This window comes from Pygoscelis adeliae, unplaced genomic scaffold (assembly GCF_000699105.1).
Source record: "Pygoscelis adeliae isolate BGI_AS28 unplaced genomic scaffold, ASM69910v1 Scaffold390, whole genome shotgun sequence".
NCBI lineage: Eukaryota > Metazoa > Chordata > Aves > Sphenisciformes > Spheniscidae > Pygoscelis > Pygoscelis adeliae.
The window spans coordinates 728,302-733,585 of record NW_008823921.1 but is presented as its reverse complement, the minus strand read 5'-3'; positions in this window follow the sequence as shown (position 1 = coordinate 733,585).

Here is a 5,284-nt window from a genome sequence, read left to right as displayed (position 1 = left end):
TTCAAACCCCAGTTCCTCCTCCAGCTCCTTCAGAAGCTGCTGCTGAAGTTTTGGCTGCATTTCATACCTGCCAGTTTAACTTACGCCTTCCCTTTCCAAGCTGGGGCACCCCTAGGGATCCTCCTCCATCTGCTCCTCCTCCTCCATGGTTGCAGGTACCCAGGAGGAGGCTGGTGAGGATGTCCTGCAGTTTGGTGGAGCCTGGTTCTGCTCTGCATCCCTGGGCAGCATCCCCCAGCAACCTTGACGCCTCTATGAGCCTCCCCGGTTCATCTTCGACCCTCACATCCCACCCCCTTTTCCACTGGTTGTTCCCCCCAAATATTGGGGTTTTTTTTTCCCCAATTTTTCCCTTTCTGTAGCCCTTGTCTGTGTCTTCCTGGCTGTGCGTGACCTGAGCTCTGCCCCCAGGACACAGGGAGCTCCACCGCCACCACTTTGGGGATGTCTCCCACGGGTAGCTGCTCTGAAACTGGACTGAGTGGGGAAACCAGAAAGTCTCCAGGGCTTGGTGACTGTTCCTGCCGGACTTCACTGGGTCTCCATCAGCAGTACAGAACTGGAAACACTGAGGGTGAAAACATCCCCTTTTCTTTTCTTTTTTTTTTTTCCAAATTACAGGAAAGCTCTACATGCGTGAGGACACCCGTCCACTCCCACTATGAAGCAGATCCACGTAGATCACTGCAGCAGCACTTGCATTGCACCTCTGCGAAGCACACGATGCCTTTCCACCCTTGCTTCTTGCATTTCACGCGAGTGAACCAGAGCAAGGTCAACCCACGTCACAGCAGGCGCCTGCTCCGGAGAAAACCCAGACAGTTGCTCCAGGACCTTTTCAGCACCGAGAGGAGCTTCTCATGGCCACCCCACCCAGCATTTCTAGCACCAAGGGGACACCAAGTGCTTCCTGGACCGTGGTGGCCACGCGGTGCACGGTGACATCACTGAAACACGGAGCAAGTTGCTAGAGGAACCCATCAGCGACCGGAGACTGTGAAAGGAGTTGCCGAGGCTTGGCGGTGCTTGGGGCTGCAGGGAGGCAAGGGGAAAACCAGCTGGAAGAGCCCTGTCCTCACCGCGAGAGATGGCTTCTTCCAGGGGAGCGTAAAGCACAGTGGTGCAGTCATTTGGGGGTAAATAGGTGGCTTTGGTCGCCAAGACTGCACTTCTGTATAAGCTAACGCCTACTTTTTGGGGATGATGGCCTCGACAGGTGTACAACAAGCTGCTCATCCCTCCCTTCTCCCTCATTTGCCCTCTCCCTCTGGGGAGACATCCACCCCTGCATTGGCAGCACCAGCATCCCCGCGGCTCTGCTTTTGTTGCAACGCTTTGATCTCGGTGTAAACGACATCGGAGGAGGTGGGTTCTGTCCCCTTCTTTTCAAACTTCAGGTTGGTGTAGGTCAGGTCCTTGGTCCCTGTCACCGGAGATGCCTGCAGGGGAGAGAGAGCAATGAGTAGAGCCCTGGCTTCCCCTTCTGCATCTTCCCTGCTAGTATTTTTCCACTGGCATGACCATTTGCACTGCCCAAGCATTATCCAGCTTGCTCAGAGGTGCCACCTATTCAGAAGCTTGTAAGCCCCTATTTAATAGGACTTAATGAGTGTTTAGGACCACATTTTCAGAAAGAAAAGCTGATTTTCCTCTGAAATCCTTTAAATGGGCACTCAGCAACCAGTGCTTCTTTTTACAGGGACAAGGAAACGATACATGCGAAGCCCTCCCTGGCTTACCGGGCTGACCTGATTCCCCGCCGCCACTCGCCTGCTTGTGAACTTTCCTGAAAAAGGAAACATAGTTTAAATAGCAGTTAAAGAAGAAAACCTCTGCATTGGTCCTGCTTTTGTTGCAGGAGAGGATGGGGCTCTGCAGTTAGCTGGCTCTGAAGATGGCCGGGGGGCAGGAGGGTTTGGCAAGGATTTAAAAGCCCTTGGAGGGGCTGGAGAAGAGCTCTGAGCCGGACACTTCTGGAAATGTGGTGATGTGCAAGACCTGTTTCACTTGCACCACGGCTTCTGCCATGACTGGGTTCTCACCAGCAACTGGCCAGAGGGAAGGGAGGGGGTGAACCTTCTCCCCACCCCGGGACAGCCTGTCCAGGAGGACAGACCGTGCAGGGAACACCGAGTGAGCAGGAGCAGTAGGGTATTGAAGATGGACATCTCCCAAGCCTGGGCTTGTCCGGACCAGCAGGTGAGGAGGAGATGCCGACCAGCTCCCACAGGAGACGGAGGCTCAGCGCGGGCTCAGTCTTACCTTTTCTGTTCCTTCCGCACTGCCACAGCAGAAGGCAAATTATCGGCATGTAAAGAAGCGTCCCGACCGCTAAGCTGAAGATGATACACAGGAGGAAGTTGAGTCCTGCACACACAACCATCACAGAGGTGCTCATGAGCTGCCATCCCACCCTGCAGGGACGCACGCTGCCATTGCCCCTTTCGGGGGTGGGGTGGGGTGTGTGGTTCTTTTCCAAACTTGGGCTTCCAGACCCTGAACCACCCGCAGCCCCCACAGCCCCAGGGTGCTGACAAAATCCTGCGGGGAACAGTTTCCAAAAACTCATCCGAACTCAGGCAGGGGGGTGGTCGGACCATCAGAGCGCCTTCCCAGCGTCACAGCCTCTGATCCACTGGTGCCTACCCCTGTTGGCCAGCAGCTCCCACCCGCTCACGGGAAAACATCAGGATGTGTTTCCCCCCTCGCTGCTCCTCTTTCTCCCTGAGGACGCCTCCTGCCCCCCACGCTTGCAGCCACGGGGCTGTGGGGACTCACCTGTCCAGGTCTCCTTCTCGGTGACATTGGTCTGAGGTGCCCCAGGGCCACAGCCTGGAAGACAGAAACACAAGTGAGAGACTGCCCAGAGGCAGAGGACACCCTGCTCCCCGCTCTGCTTTGGGGCAGGGACCTGGATCCCACAGCCCCGGCTCTCACGCTCCTGCCACCGCAGCTCCAGCCACCTCAGCGGTCGGCTGACGTGCCGCAGCTGGAGGATGTGGCGCGTCCTATTTCAAGGACCCGATGGCCAAGCAGCTCTGTGGTGGCATGCATCTGCCAAAAGGGCTGTGCTGGGTTGGCTCCTCCAGTGCCCGGGATGCTTTCGGGGGAAACGGTGCACGGGGGTACCGGGGGGACCGTTCGTTGTAGCATCCTTCTCTGCCCACTCATCACCCCCACGAAAATGGAAGCGGTGCCACTTACTGGAAACTGTCCCTTGCACGCCGTTTCCAGTGTCTGTCAAGTTTATTCTTGCCACGAACACCATACACGCACAGATTCTTACGTGGGCTGAACACACGCTGGGGCTGGTGACCTTGGTACAGTCTTCTCCCAGAGCCGTGGAGTTGGTTCGATTCCCCACCTCCGGGCCTGCAGGTTTGTACCACTTCACAGGTACCGTGAGATTCTGCAGACAAATCTTGAACCTGCACTCCACAGGGATGACCGACTCTTCTGGCTGGCTGACTGTCCCTGGAGGAAACAAAAATATAAGTGATAAGTGAAATACAAGTCATAGATATGACCTTGCAGGGGTCATATCCCACTGGCACGTGTCGCTCGTGAAAGACGCGGTGAAGTAACTGTCCTTTCCTCCAGCAGCTGATGCTCTTTTCCGAATCCGGCTGCTACGCGTTCCTCAACAGTGAACGTTGAAATGTTGCACGTTGATTAGTGCCACCCAGTGCTGTGCAGCGCACAAGCACTTCTCTGTCTCAGAAAGGATTGAAAATGGGAGGATCGGGGGGAAGACACCTCCTCCTCCTCCTCCTGCAGCCCAGGCAGAAGGGTCTTCTGGCACCAGAGCAGGACGTGCTGCCGAGGCCACAGGCTCAGGCTCCACCATTTCATGAAGCGTGAGGTGGGACTGGGGGGCTAGCTGTGGGGAACCGGTCAGCCCTAGAGAAGCAAGGAAAACATAATAGACATACAGCAGCCTCTCCGGCTTCATCCCATCCCCTGATGCTCACTCCGGAGTACTTCAGAATCGCTCCTGAACCTCTGAGCTGAAGTCACTTCACACCTTCTCAGCAGAGTCCTCCCTCTCTTCCCTCTCTCCTCTCCCTTCCTAAGTCCTTTCTCTCCGCTCCTGGGGGTGTTGGTGGGCTCGTGTCTCTTACCACACTTGTTCCATTTGGAATGTCTGTTCTCAGACATGTTTTTTGTGTTCTCCATCTTGCATGTGTACGTTCCTGTATGTGCTTTGTTCACACCGGCGAAGATAAGCCGGGCAGAACCCTTTTTCATCTCCACACCACCACTTTTGTTCTGCTTTTTTCTGCTGTTTTGGGCGGTATTAAACAACTTCATCTCCCTAGCTGTGCTGCTCGAGCCCGTGTTTGGGCAGATGCTGCAAGATGAGATCTAACCCTACCGACACATTGAGCGTGTCTGAAATCTGGTGAGCGAGTCCTGCCAAAAAAACCCAAAAAAGGGTTTGTGTTAAGGAATATCCGCATCCTCCACGTGAAGCTGACCTCCTTTGCAGTCATCAGGCTTATAAGCATCTCTGTTTCCTTTCCCACTCCCGACTGTTTTCTCTCCCTGCTGCTAAGGCAATGCTGGTTCAAAGCCCCAGAGCCTGAAATTGGGTCCCCGTGGGCAGAGCCCGCAGCCCGGGCATAGGCAATTGCAGGGGGGGCCCCCTCTGCGAGGCACATGGCGAGGTGCTGGTGCAGAAGGGGGGGTTAAATGCTGTGAGAGGAGAGGAAAAAGCAGCAGCAGCCACGTCCCAAACATCCTGCAGGTGTATGCAAAGACGGAAGAGTTGAGGTGAGGGCACAGGGGGACTCACCGGTGGGCAGCCAGGCCAGGAGCAGCAGGGGCAGAAAGCCGCCGGCCAGCCGGACCTCCATGCCGTCTTTCCGACAGCCTCACGGTGACGATGCTGGGCACCCAGCAGGATCGGCTGGGGGGTTTTCAACACGAGGGTCGCTGCTCAGCAGAGGAAAGCTGCAGCCCTGCCTGGAGCTCACCTCCTCACCGCTCGGTCAGGCAGTTCCCTCTGCACTCGCAGGCTTCCCCTCTCTTCCCCTTCTCTTGCTTCAGCCTGATTTTTATCTCCTCTCTTCGCTGTTTGATTCCTTCTGCGGTTTCATCCCAGCCACGTGCTCTCAGCCCTGAGATGGACCCCAATAACACAGCTGAGTACCGCTGATGGCCATTTCCCAGTATTTTAGGCTGCAGCCCAGTAGCTCCCCGTCCCCAGCACGGGCGGGTGCAGGGGAAAGGGCTTCCCCAGTTTTCCTACGGCAGCGCGCCCCCCCGCCCACCCAGGCCCTTT